The sequence below is a fragment of the Meleagris gallopavo genome, chromosome 5 (genome assembly GCF_000146605.3).
Source record: "Meleagris gallopavo isolate NT-WF06-2002-E0010 breed Aviagen turkey brand Nicholas breeding stock chromosome 5, Turkey_5.1, whole genome shotgun sequence".
Lineage (NCBI taxonomy): Eukaryota > Metazoa > Chordata > Aves > Galliformes > Phasianidae > Meleagris > Meleagris gallopavo.
The window spans coordinates 24,156,422-24,170,482 of record NC_015015.2 but is presented as its reverse complement, the minus strand read 5'-3'; the positions used below and the strand labels follow the sequence as shown (position 1 = coordinate 24,170,482).

The 14,061-nt window shown below is 46.7% G+C and overlaps 1 long non-coding RNA gene across 1 annotated transcript; it reads right to left on the bottom strand.

Annotated features, from left to right (window-relative positions):
* Positions 1-767: 767 nt before the first annotated feature.
* On the bottom strand, positions 768-13,312 carry LOC109367761. Its single transcript, XR_002115158.1, has 4 exons — positions 13,054-13,312; positions 11,886-11,959; positions 5,105-5,185; positions 768-3,676 (listed from the first exon to the last, which is right to left on the bottom strand). It is a non-coding gene; the product is annotated as an uncharacterized LOC109367761 (long non-coding RNA).
* Positions 13,313-14,061: the final 749 nt, after the last annotated feature.

Sequence of the window (14,061 nt, the reverse complement as noted above, 5' to 3'; positions counted from 1 at the left end):
CATTTCTGTTCTCCTTCCCCTCTCTTCTGCTTTGGACATCATACAGATGTTCTGCTGCCTCACAGCATGCATAGATTCATGCTCTCAAACAGCAGAGATGTGCACAGGTAATGCTTATGCATGTGCACCTCAGTTTAGCAACAGAGACTTGTGCTGTCTGAGATGCTGGCTTTAAGCTCAACAATTTCTTCTGCAAATAATACACAGGCTTCCAGAGAGTATTCACACATGCTATGTAGTTGGGCAAAGCTAGAGCTTACAACAGCAGAAGCTACTCTAGATCTTCCAAGTACACCAGTTTCAAAAAGATTTGTACTTAAACCCAAAGGACTGGTTATTGGAGGACTCAAAACAACAGAAATAGGCCATAAGAGAAGTGAAAAATGAAAAAGTGGGACAGACATATACTTGACATACTGTATTATCTAATTGCTCTGAAAATTAGAACATTGCAGCCTTTGTAATCATTTGCAATGCTCTCCAAATATTGCTCAAAATATAGTGCTATAGTTTTCACCCACACTTTCAGAAGTTACAGGGAAAGAAAGGCCTCTGTATAGAAAGTGACATCCCAGCCAACATGGGAAAAAATCTCTGCAGCATGGGAAGATTGAGCTGAATTAAAATAAATAAATAAATAAATTACTGACTCTAGAAAAGAGGGACTGAACTGCTTTTTCCATGAGAAAATGAATAGAGAAAAGGAAAAAGGAAGGAGAAGTAGGACAGAGATCACAGGGGAGCGCAGTAGCCAACCTGCCTTGCCACTGCTCTGGCACAAGTGCATCAGAAGTCTGGGACCCAGTCTGCTGTCCCCAGGGGTCTCTTGCCCTAGATCTGGCCAGGTTAAAGCCTTCCCGAGCTACTCCTCAAAAATGTCAGATCTACATCAGCGTGGGGAAGAGTGCTACTCTGACAAAATGCACCGTGTCCTGATGGAGAGAGGGGGTAGTCCTTCTGGCTGAGGTCTGTGGATGATGTCCTCTGGGACGTTGCTCAGTAGCAGGCAACACATCACCAGGAAGATGTTGCTGAAGTGGGAATTCAGGAAAAAGGGAAAAACCCACACAAGAGAGATCCGAGCTGTCAGAACTGAGTTGTTCCTGCCGCTTGGCTGAGAGACAAAGCAAGTGTGCTGGTAAGCCTGCAAATACGGCAGAAGAAGTTTTTATACACATGAAAAGAACTTACCTAGAAAGAAAGGGAAAAAAGAAAAAAGAAAGAAACCAAAGAAAAACTATGAATACAGCAATTCTGAAAGTTTCATTATGGGAAAGAAAATGTAAGACCAGCACTGTATCCAGCTTCCTGCTCTCCAAAACCTGTGTGTTTTCCCATTCCCTAGGTGCCCAGTGGATGCCCTCTCTCTAGCCCAGCCTGTGTCCCACTCCAGCTTGGAGTCACTGGCCTGCTCCAGGGCTCTAATAATGTGGAAGCACACATGACCAAGGAAAGGTTGTGTGAAGGCATCTTTCATCACCAGCTCTGTTTACATGCCCAGCACTTCTTCCTGCACTTCAATCCTCTGATTGTATCCTGACCTGCCATAACCTGTGGTGTTGTTTTTTAAGATTTTCTAACCAAACAACATGAGTAATCCTGCTGATTTCAGCATACAGGAAGAAACCACTCAGTGTAAACAACAATTGGGCCCTAAAAGTTCAGATGGAAGCATGTCAGACTGTGCAACTGACACTGACTGACTCAGCTCAGTGACTCCTTGCTTAGGACATGAGCAGTGCAGTACTGCCTTCAGATGATCTTTGCGTGTGAATGCTTTAGGAGAGATGATGTGCTATAGCATCTCACGGAAGCACAGAGAAAACCTGCAGCATGTCCATGTAATGGGATAGGAAAGTTTGTATGATGTGATTTCTTTGCAGGGTTTTAATCTCTGTGAAATCTGCTGAGCTGTGCATCATACCAGCTCAGTCACATCCAGAAGCTGCACGCAGAGTCACTGCAGAGCAGTGCAAACCCCATATGTTCAAAGTTCGGGGCTTTGGAGAACCCAGATAACAAAAGGTTGAAAAGGAAAAGACCTGGGAAATATGGGTTACAATACAGGGCCTCCAGCAGAATACATTAAATCACACAGGTCAGAGGAGAGTATCATCAATAAAATAAAATTAAATCATTAAATAATGAATGGGGTAAGGCTTGGGCAGCCCTGCTAAGACCACAGAACAAACAAAGACAAGGAATCCTTGGCACAGGGCTGAAAGCACAGCCATCCCAGAAACAGCGTTTGGGCAAATGGGAGAGCAGGCAGGGTGGTGGGCCCCCCAACCCGCAGAGAGGCCATCACACACTGTGCAGCCCTACTGTGGGGGTGGGAGATGGGAACAAGCAAAGCACTGTGCCAGCTTCCACAAAGAGGGAAGAGAAATGACAAAATGAGAGCCCTAATTGCAGAGCAGAGACGTGTCATTCCCTCCTCTCCACACCCCATAAGGATGTTCTGTGCAGCTGTCTCTGGCTGGAGTGTCTGCCAGCAGGCTTTGCAGAGGCATTGTCCCTGCATGGGGACTGTGTGCTGGCAGCGAAATTACGTCTTTCATGCACTTATTAGCTGCAGTCACAGCTTTACGTGCCTCGCTTGTTAGAGGACAGTTTGTTCCTCCTTCCTCATCTATCCATCCTGAGAAGAGCTTTGTCATGGGCTGAATAGCAGATGAGGGGAGGAAGGATGGATGAGTAAAAGCACAGGTTTGACATTTACAGCAGAGGTGAGTGCGTCCCTGTAACGTGCTCATCACAGCCACAGGGCAGCTGGAGAGCCAAGGGCAGCAGCCGTGGGAGGAGGAGAGCAACCAAGGGCAGACCTTCACTATGGCCTTCCTTGGGCTCTTTCAGCAGTGCCACATATCCCCCCGCCAGTCTTCCCAAGGCTGCCCTGGAAGCTGAGACGGCGGTCATGCCCCAGAGGAAGGGCTTTGACGGAGGCAGCACTGTGATGCTCTTCCACCATGCCTGCAGCAAGAGAGGGGGTGGGCCCAGGAGATGATTAATTCATTTTGTTCCCTTATGGAATTGAAAAAAAATGCAAATGTTGTTGTGAGTCCCTCTGAGATTGACGTATTTTGGAATTTACAGAAGATTGAAAACATTTGGCTTCAGATGAAGTGAAGTGGTTGATCAGGTGAGAAACAAGTAGTTTCCCTTCTGGGGGGCATTTTCTACCAGAGGAATGAGAAGAAATGGCCGTAGTGTCTCCAGCTCTGGGGAACAGACACAATCCTCAAGGCTGCAGAAAAGGAGGTGCTGCAAGGCCTACCTCAAAAGTCTCATCTACCCAGACCCAGAGAGTGCTGTGGGGCAAAGCAAGGGCCCCTTCAGCAGATGTTCACTGATAGACTGGAGTAGCCCTGGTGCTGATTGTTCACTACAGATGGAGGAACCCTTTTCCAAATCTGGTGTATGTGAGCCAGAACAGCCAGCAATTTTATCTGCTTACATCTCTCATTACCCTTCTCGTTGGTGATTCCCTCATCAAAGTGGAGAACGTGCTGCCTGTGCTTTTCAGGCACATCTTTTGGAGTCATTCCACCACTTCTGTAACAAAACCCAACAGAGACAGCAGAGCACGGCACCAGGTGGTCGAAGCACCCAGACATCAGCTCTCAGAGGGATGCTTGGGCATGGCTCTCGTACACCAGAGGAGCAGATGGTAACCCTGCAGTAACAAAGAGACAGTTTCTCTCAGGGTCCCAGACGAAATCTGAAACATTTTGTTACAGAAACACCAAAAATCAGTCAGTATGTACCTCACTCCACAGATGGCTAAAACAATGTTTTTATCTAAACTAAACTATTTTCACCAAAACTAATCAATAGCTTTGAGTAAATGGATGCTGCAATTTTTGGCAAATGGATACTACTCAAAAGGAAAACAAATCTGCTAAGATAAAACAAAAAAAAAAAAAAGAAAAAAAAAGCGCATATTTCTCATTTGTCAGGCAACTCTTGAATACAGCAAATGGAGTGTGGAGTGTGTGGCAGAGCTGTGAGCTTTGGTACCAGGCAAGAGTGCTGCAAACCCGAGAGGGAAGGCCAACCATGCCCTGCAGAAACAGCATCAAGGTCCTTTTGTACCAGCAGCCAGTGCCTCAGAAAATTACCTTGCGCCAAGGATTTTGGGGAGAGGAGTTCAGCACTGCTTTCTAGCTTCCTTGACGTAAATGCTTGCAACACACGCTTACCAAACATGCTCTCCTCCTGGGTCAGTTTGTACTTGTTTTAATATTTTTCCAAAATATCTTACCAGGGTCATGGGAAGTGCTACGCAGCCAAGTCAAGTGACAAGCATCAGCGTGCTGTCAGTGCACGAAAGCAAAAACAAACCTTTCCGAGATAAATTAGAGATTCAAATAACTGAGCTAGCAAGAAACAAAGCCAGCCATAATGGCAGCGGATGAAGGAGAGAAACTTGAGTGTTTCAACTCTGTCGGAGAACCCCACAGCACTCCAATGTGCCAAGCCCAGAGAAAGCAGCAGGATGGCCAATGCAGAACACGCCATTCCCAGCCTTGACCAACCAGCTTGTAATTTCTTGCACAGCTCCAGATAAAGCTGGATCTCTGCCGTGGCTTTGCAGGAAAACAGGTGGATCTGTTGTACTTTCAAACTAACACCAACCACCTGACCAGCACATAAAGCCGGCAGCAGAGCAGCTGACACGAGCCCAGCTGGTCTGTCCCCAGGCCAAGTCTTCAATCCTTAGCACTCTTCTCCCAGCATGACCCACAATTTGATCTAGAAGGTAAATACTAAGGGCTGTGGGCAAGTTTTTCTTTTCTCTTGTGCAATTGCAGTTCTTGGAACTCACCTCTCCAAGATATCTCTCTGTTTACAACAGAACTGCTGCACGGAGAAACTAAGCATCTCACAGCTGTGTAATTTCAATACCTCATAAAGACACTTGGAAATGGATGTGGTATGCACGTCGTGGCTTTAGAGATGTAATATTTCAGATTTTATTCTAGACTGTAATGGGGTAAAAATGTGTAAACTTGTGACATTGGATCTCTGAAGGTAATAATCAAAATCCTCAAAAGATTTGGGTTCTTGTGGGTGTTGGTTTTTTTCCAAACTTTAAACATACCTGTGACCAAATTCCCAAGAGAGTAACATCTGCTGCACAAGAAAGCACTAACATTTCTTGCTGTTGATGTTTGGGTTTGTTCTGTAGAGACAGAAGGAGAAAATGATTTTACAGGCTCTGAGGAGATATTTTATCTTCACACAGAGTTCTAGAAACAGCAAAACCTATTCTCCACTGGACGAGCCTCCAGAGCCTGCATGCAAGCAAGGCTCAGAGTGCACTGTTATTTATGCTGCAATAACAGCCACTGCTATCTAAGAGCAGAGTGGTTGTCCCCACAGCTCCAGTCACATCCACTCAAAATCTCAGTTCCAAGGGGGTAAGTGTTTGATCTCAGGATTCCCTCCTGTAGAAATTTACAATTGCTTGAAATGCAATTTCAAACATGCATAATAAAAGGTTTGCAAGTTTCCTATGAAACATAAGTTCTGTGAAATTTACTTTCAAAAATGCTGATGTGTGGTATTTAAAAATATAAGAGGTAGCCCCAGCCATCAGTAGCTCTTAAACAAAATTGCCAGTTGTTTTTTTACCCCAGTACCACTGTTGCTAAGCTCAAATAAAGACAGCAAATTGATTTGGGAGTGAGCAGCAACAAAACCGAAGAGTTTCATCAACATTGTTGAAGAGGCAAGCTTCCAGCTTCCCTGTACCAAGAGGAGTTCTATCTTAATCAGCCAGAAAATGCCAGGACCAGAGGGCAGTAGCTGAGGGGCAAACCCTGGAAGCTATGTTTCTGTGCAGCACATAGATCACACATACGGGACAAGTGAGTTGTCCAGCAACAGAATAGTGACGATTAAGATTAGTCAAACCACGTATGTTTCCACAAAACATTTCTGCTTTACAACATACACGTTTTCTAACTGCATCATCTTTGCTGAAACATTCTTAACAAGCTCTATTCAGATCTTGCTCCAGAAATTACAATTACTCTCCAAACAGACAACACAAGGACTGTCATTAGAACACTGTCAATGCTGATTCTTTGAGCACGCAGATGGACAGTCTAATTCTGTCACCAGTAGCATCAGCTGTAGCAAATCATACACATGTGCTTCCTTCACTGATTTGTGACAGCGTTTAGAAAACACACTGGGCCACAGTGAATAGATGGCATCAGCCAGCTCTGCGTGATGACTGTGGACCCAGTAAAGGCAGGAGCTTTCAGAGAGGGCATACAGAGGCCAACTTTGCTTTGAAAAAGGCACCTGAATGGTCCATAAAGGCACAGGACAGCTAAGACAGGCAGATACATTTCAAGGAACAGCTAACAACTTATTTTCATTGTGTTGGATGTATTACGCTGAGCAAAGCATAGACCAGAGGCTGGAGCATTTAAACAAAAAGACAACCCAGCACAATGAGAAGCTATGAAAGGAGGCAGTGCATAAGAAGTCTCATTTCTCTACCCTATTGCAGTACCATCTAGGAACACAGAGTACTCAGTACAGCCACGGCATGAAGGCCATTGAGCTCTCAGCTGCATGAAGCGTCCTAGGAGGCAGAAGGTCCTGAGCAATGACTGAATTCTCTCATCGCTTATTAAAAGTAGGCACCCTGTTTTCCACACTCAGAAGGGTCGCATCAGTGGGCAAAGACAGGCAGGTCCTCACTGTCACAACTGTCATTGCTGGCAGCCAGGGATGTTGGGACCCAGAGAAAGGCAGGACAGCATGGTGAGGCCTCCCAGATGCACGGCTACACCTTCAGATGGTGGAGAGCACCTATAAGCACAACCTGCCCTATGATCCCTCACAGACAGCCCCAGCCTGGTTGCAGTGGCCTAAAAGCCATCACCATGGTATCACTGCCCGACAGGATAGCAAGCTTCACCTGCACACATTGGTGCAGCCCATTTGAGGCACTGCACTTCATTCTGCAGCAGGAAGACAACCGCCATGAGATATTTTCTCTTCTACAAGTTCAAACTTACAAGAGTTAAGGGAGAAAGGGCCTCTGTCCCAGCTGCATAAATAAAAATATTTCCACGCAGAACAGGGCTGAAATGGAGGTTAGATAAGCAAAGCCTTGGCAGCAGGAAAAACAAACAAAAGCCAATCCCTGCTACGCCCACCTCAAAGCAGCCTGTTTTGCCATCGACAGCTTGTCATATAAGACCTGCAAAGACTCACCGACAGACAAGAACAACTCAAGGAGGTTTCTCCAAGCCCTGCCAGGAAAAGAAAGGGCTGTCAATTGGGTGACCTCAGGTTTGATGTTCCCAGCATTTTGACAGTGCAAGGCTGCACCCACCAAAGCCAGATAGTTCGGCATGAGGAGTGAGAAGCTCCTAGACCCCACCTGGAGGCCACCCCAACTCCTGTGCCAAAGGCAGGCATGTAGTGTCAGCTGAGGACAAGGAGCCTGTTCAGCTGGACCTTGCAGGATCACAGTTTTCAGCACGCTTTCCTCCACTGAGAGTCCATCTCAGCCTCAGTGGTGGTGTGCAGGTTGGCTCCTTCTGCTGGGAGCTCAGCACGGCACTGAACGCAAGGGACACTGGGGACCTACATTGGTGTCTCAGTGCTCCCTGCTACACTCCTCTCCAAGGGAACCAGGGCTTGCCCAGCTCAAGGGCAGGAATGACACAGCCACACACACCCGGGGCCACCCACGGAGCTGGCTCTCCCCTCGTGGACACCCCAGCCCTTGAAACAAGGTCAGGCTGAGGAATGTCTTTTTGGCTGTGGGGATGATTCGAGGCAGTTCTGGTGAGGACTGTGCTTATTCCACCAGAGCAGAGCAGAATGGAGCATCTGCTGCCGAAGCCTCTCTCCACTGCCCCAGCTCTTCTCCTCTGATTTTACTCCCAGAGTCCAAAGGCTGCTTTTAACAAAGACAGTTGACTCATTTCCCAGCCCTAATGTGCCATCTACCAAATGCTTCAGATGACTGATGCCTTAAGAAAGAATCCAGCCTGTTCCCTCGCTGCACTTCTGAAAGCAGCTGAAATAGAGCAATTATACTCGATTTCTGTGACAAAGAACGAGGAGTCCTGTCATTATCTTAGCTGCCTCAGAAAGGCAATGGGTGAGAGGAGGAAATACACGAGCAGTGTCACAACAAGAACAGGCTGACGCACACGGTGCCTGCAGCAGGCTGAGCCTGCAACGGGAGGTACCTGCACGTGTGGAAGGACTGGACCCCGTGAGATTCACCTGCACTCCCATGTGACTCACAGCGATGCCACATCCTCTCATCGCCACCCCCCAGGATCCTTTCTTCCACCTCAACCCATGGTTGTTTGAACCACCTGGCCTGGTTACACCTCAGTCAAGTCCTCTCCATCTCCTGGCTAATTGGCTCCAAAAGACAAAAATTGAAGAGTGAGTAGAAGGGGATGAAATGGAAAGCGTAAATGTGAGCAAAAGAAAGGTTTAGACCCACACTTCTGTGCCTGAAAAACTACATGTTGTTTATACTGTCAGCAGAAAATCATGAAAAAGTGAGTACGTGCTTGTGTATCCAGGGTTGAGCATAGCCTACATCCCTTGGATGAAACTCGTGCACACCTTCCCAGCCCCAAACAACAGTCCCAGGGAGCAGTTATTGCAGTCACTTTGTTTCTTTCAGCAACAGGAATATCCTTGGAAAAAAGTCACCATCTCTGCAGCAGGGTGACTGACCCAGCCTTGCCACAGCCACAGCAAAGCTCTCTTTAAAGCTGAGAGCTTCTCTCCCTGGAGCAATTCCCTACCCCGACACCAGTGGCTGTCAACTCATCTCTCTGTTGTCATCTGAAAGAAGGAATAACAAGCGAAAACCATAAACCAGGGTGGCCTGGGAACATTTTGACAGCCTGACAAAAGGAAAGCAGAGGAAGTTTCTATTTGTTTATACTTTTTCAGATCTTAGAATAAAGATTTCACTGAAAAAACATCGTGACTTCCTCTAACCAAATGAAGAAAATGAGATGTCAGCTTGTATCTCATCAGATTTTTCTGGTGTAAAAGCTGAACCAGATATTGAGATAGATGATGCCATTCATTCAGAATGATGTCCCTTTTGTGAGGCACAACCTGCATTTAAATGCACAGACTAAGCTAAGCCTCTAAAAGAACAGAAAGTACAGAAACCTCCAAACCACCCACTCAAGCTTGCTGATGCAAAACAACACAGCAAGCAAAACAAGCAGGGGTAGCAGTCGAAGACACAGTGGTCACGTAGAGGTGGCCGAAGGGTTGCACAACAAAACACTGTCCTGGCTGCATGGTCCTACCCCTCACCCCACTTAGGGAGATATTTGGTTCCAGCTCCTGCAGCAGCTGCTGAAAGTGAGACCCGCTGATGCCCACCATGCCTACATGGCCCCCCAGGGTCATTACCACAGGGAAGGCACAGGGAGCAGCAGCCTCCTGCCTCTGTTGGGCTTCTCACCTCCAGCTCCACAGCACATTTCCCAACACGTAGCACAAACAGAAGCATGCTCACAGGGCTGCAGTGCACCGCAGTCTCCCTTCATTTCTGTGAGTATATGCTTGGATCCTGCTAATTTAAGGACTTTAGGAATGGCAGCAAGATGAATGGAGAAAATGGAAAGGAAGCATTGGACTTGAATAAGATAGATCTCAATAACAGATTCAACAGCAGGATGTGATGTAATTGTTGCAACATGCACGAAGGGAATTTCCCCTGAATATTAAGCCAAAAGACAACAGATGGGGTGGCCAAGTAGTGCAACAGGCACCTGGAGAGGCCGTGGGATCACTCTTTGGGTGATCCTCTGGATACAGGCTCAAACAACACAACGTAACTTTGAAGTCTGCCCCGTTTTGAATGTACGGGAGGACCAGGTGATCCTAGTAATCCCTTCCAATCTAAATTAGAGTCTATTATGGTACCTGATAGCAAGTTACCATTAAGCATTGGTATAAAATAGGAGCACAAAGATGGGTATTTAGGAAGGGAGCAGTGATCAAGCTGAAGAAATCAAAGGTAAGAAGATTTAGTGCCCAGTCAACCCTCCTGTGCCCCACCACCTCAGAGGCCAGGACAGCTGGGCACAGGAGTGACCTCTCCTGGAGGCTGTCAGCCCTGCAGTCCCAGTCCTGAGACCTATAGGAGCCAACCACAGGCTTAGGTCACCTCCTCTTTGCCAGACTAGTAGAGAAGACCCTGGCAAATCTCTGCAGTTCCCCTCACCAGCTGCATCCCCCAGTGAGCCCATTATCTCACAGCAGGCACCCTCGGCAGAGCTGCCAGCTCTCACTGGCAGGAGAAAGAAATATTTTTCGTTGGGTTTGTACTTGGCAAGAGCAGGGTCATCTGATAACAAACTGCTTTCTCTTTTACCCATGGAGTTCTTTAAGCAGATGCTGGTATGCGAAACATTTACATTTGCAGAGTTGACTCAGTTAACCTGTCATTGGAGCAGGGTGAGATGCAGGAAGGTGAATATAAAGGACAGCTTGCATTAAAAATAGCAAGATAATTAGCCACATAATTACAGAATAATTTGGGTTGGAAGAGACCTCTGTAAGTCAGCTTGTCCACGCTCCTTCCCAAACAGGGCTGATTAGGTCTGTCTGCTCAGGGATTTATCCAGTTTAGCTCTGAGATCTCTGGAGACAGGGGTTCTCCATTCTCTCCAGGAAGTCTACATGGTTTTCAATGGGAAACAGGCCTTTTTAAAACAGTGTTAAAACAGTGTTAAAACAGTGTTAAAACAGTGTTAAAACAGTGTTAAAACAGTGTTAAAACAGTGTTAAAACAGTGTTAAAACACACATGGTCCCATATTTGATGAAGCCACTAGTCTATGTAATGAGGATCGCTATATCAACATGTTTACCTCAAGAAGCATTGTACAATCTCACTTGTTACTTTCATACAATACAGCGTTCTGCAAAATCAGTATTGCTCACAGGAAAGAGGCGTCATTTGAGAGCAGTACAAAATGGGTGGGCTTGGAAAGACAAGGAGCATGCTCAGCTGTACAAACCTGTCCAGCACAATAAATTCATTTCCGCAGTGTGGCTGTTCATAAAACAGGGTTCATTCACATAGTAGCAAAGGATGGTAATGGCTATAGGTGCACCACGGATGACAAAATCTTGTGAAGCAGCTCTGGGAAGGCTGATTACGAACCTGACTCTGCTTCAGGGTACTTCATGGCACACAGTCAGATAAATACAGCCCCTTAACAACACAAATTGTAACGGATTCAAAAGAGAACTGCAAGAAAGATTCAGCATCTGGCAAACATATTTCTAGCAAAAAAAAAAAAAACACAAAAAAAAACACAAAACAAAACTTAAGAAGGTCAATTCAAGTTTATCCAGCAGAAGGTCAGAAGATGTCTTGAGCACTGTCGGTAATTATCAGTGCAAGAATAAATGATTAATATTAGGCCTCTTCAATCAGGCAGAGAGAGAACACAACAGAGATATAATTTGTTGTGGTGGCTGGAAACAGAAGCTAAGCAAATTCAGATGAAATGCAGGGTGTACTGTTTGATGAAACTGTTTACCTTTAGGACAATTTACCTAGGCATGTCACAGACTTTCATAATCTGAAGTCCCCAACTGAAGTCTCTACGGTCTTTTTTAAGATACGCTGTAGCTCAAGAGATGTCGAAGCAGAAATTATTAGGTGAGATTCATTGTCAGAACAGATAATCATAAAGTTCTCTCTGCTCTGAAGAACATGAAAAGCGCCCAGTTAGAATGGCCAAGGCTGCTGAAAGTGCTAAAGGGCACCAGAGCAAACTCTGCTGCTGTAGATTTCTCCATTATTAAAAGTTAGAGAAGGTGGAATCTTCTTTATAAAACCATGTTTACCTTAATAAAGGTGAAAAATCCAAGGAGATCCCTCTTGCAGCTGCTGAGAACTGAAGGAGAGAGAAAGGCCATTTCTAGGAAGAAAAAAAAAGAAGGGGACACAGAGCAGTATTCCCTTCTGTGTAGGGAAATCACACATCCAAAACAAAGTAAATTCAGATTTATTTTGGTGCAACGGAGAGCAGAACCAAGGCTCTTCACTGAAGAGGACACAGATCAATACTCTCATGAAATCAAAGAGGAAGGTATAAAAATTCCCATCTGGAGGCTGCTGCACGCTGTGGGCCACGCTGTGCCTGGTTGCTGGAAGCTGGCTTTGTGCTGCCATCTCCACAGAGGCTGCGGGTGCCACACAGCAGAGCAGCACCAAGGCAGCCGTGGGGTGCCAGTGCCAGCTCACAGCTGCAGAGGAGCACATGGTTGTGATGCGAAACCAGATGGCATTTTGGTGGTGGTTTGCTTTTCATTCACATCTAGAAAGCTCAGGAGGAGGCTAACTATAAGCAGACAAAAACTAACACAGCCAGCGAACAAAGCAGTTCATGCAAGAGCTCGTATGGCCTCGGGTGGGATGTGCCCTGGTGCTGCTGGACCCAGGGCTGGGCACCATGCTGTGAGGGGGGGCACATGGATAGGAGGAAATTTACAGACCCAGTTCCTCAGACAGATGGGAAAGGAAGCAGGAACTCAAAACAGAATAACGCTTTACAGAAGATGGGTTTTTTTTCTAAAATAAATCCCAAACAACTACCATCTGGTTCTCATTTCAGCCCACAAACGAACAGATTTCCAGCTGAAAATCAGCAGCAGATGCCTGGACGCTGCTCTGCAGGACGTTCAGACTCAGGCTGAGCAGGCGCTGGGCTGGCTCTGCTCTCACGCACTGCTGGGTGTGCTGGGGGCCCACTGTCCCCTGGGAGCAATGGCAATGGCATGTGGAGGATTGCCCCCATTCTGTCAGCCAAGCCAAGGCTCCTGGAACCCTCTGAGCTTGCGAAGGTCGGGGTGAGACCATCCACAGCCCACCCAGTGCTGGCCATGAGAGGATCCTCCAGTTTCCCAGAGCCCCCCTATAGGCAGCTGCAGTGCCTCAAGGTGACCTAACACAGAGGAAGAATCAGGACTTGAGGAAGCAGCATGACACTGGCCTGGAGACACAAAGACTTACCCCCTCTTACAGCTGTTGCTGAGCCTGCAAACACTCCCTCTAAGCAGAGGCTTACAAGGTGGCCAATTAGTGGTAACAGAGCCTTCCTTCCCTTCAGCCTATAAGCAGGTAGCAGCAGAGGGCTGAGGCTGAGATGGGGACACCTGTGTGTGTGCTTGACATCCTGAAGCCTGGCTTACCATTCCTGCCTTTTCTCAGGGCATCATGGGGTTATTTCACATCTGCAGACCCAGAGTCAAATGAGGATAAGCCATTCAGGTAGGGGCTATCATAGCAGGATAGTCACTGTCTTTAGAGAGGCCCAACAGCCATTCCCACTGTTTTGCAGCCAGCATCCTCTCTCACGAGCTTCCTGGGATGGATGCCACATGAATTTGTATATAAAACAGAGGGAGAGCACATACATGCTTTGTATAAACAGCTGTCGGTATGAGGAACTCTACCACAGTTAACATATCCTCAGGTCAGCTGTAGTTGTTGTTATAATTGCAAATGGTTTTTCAATTACGGCTCTTCACATCCAGGAATTTGTGTTTTAAGTATTTTCAAGGCATTATGCATAAGCACATGGCTACATAAACAGCACACACGCCCTCAGTACTCACACATTACATTTACCTCTCACATGCTCAGCCATCAGCCTGCTAAAGGCCCGTGCTGTGCCACCGCAGCCAGGACTTGCAGCTAATGGCTCCTCAGCTCCTTGTGACAAACCAGGAGAACTGATTAGCTCGGTGTGGTTCTGAAGAAGCAGGTTATGGTCTCTTTGAGGCCCAGTAGTGCTACCGAGCAGCCTGATGGGCAGAGTGCTGGTGGAGGTGGTGAGGCGACAGTGAGGAGCAGACAGCAATCCTTGCACTTGTCTTGAACTGTACTAAAAATAGAGGCTCTTGAACCTGTTTCACAGTGTGAAGCCTGCATAATTCAGGCAACTTTTACCAGTAAATTGCAGCTCTAAAGCAAAAACTCCACAGCCTTAAAAGGTCTCTTGAAGCCCATCCAAAAGAG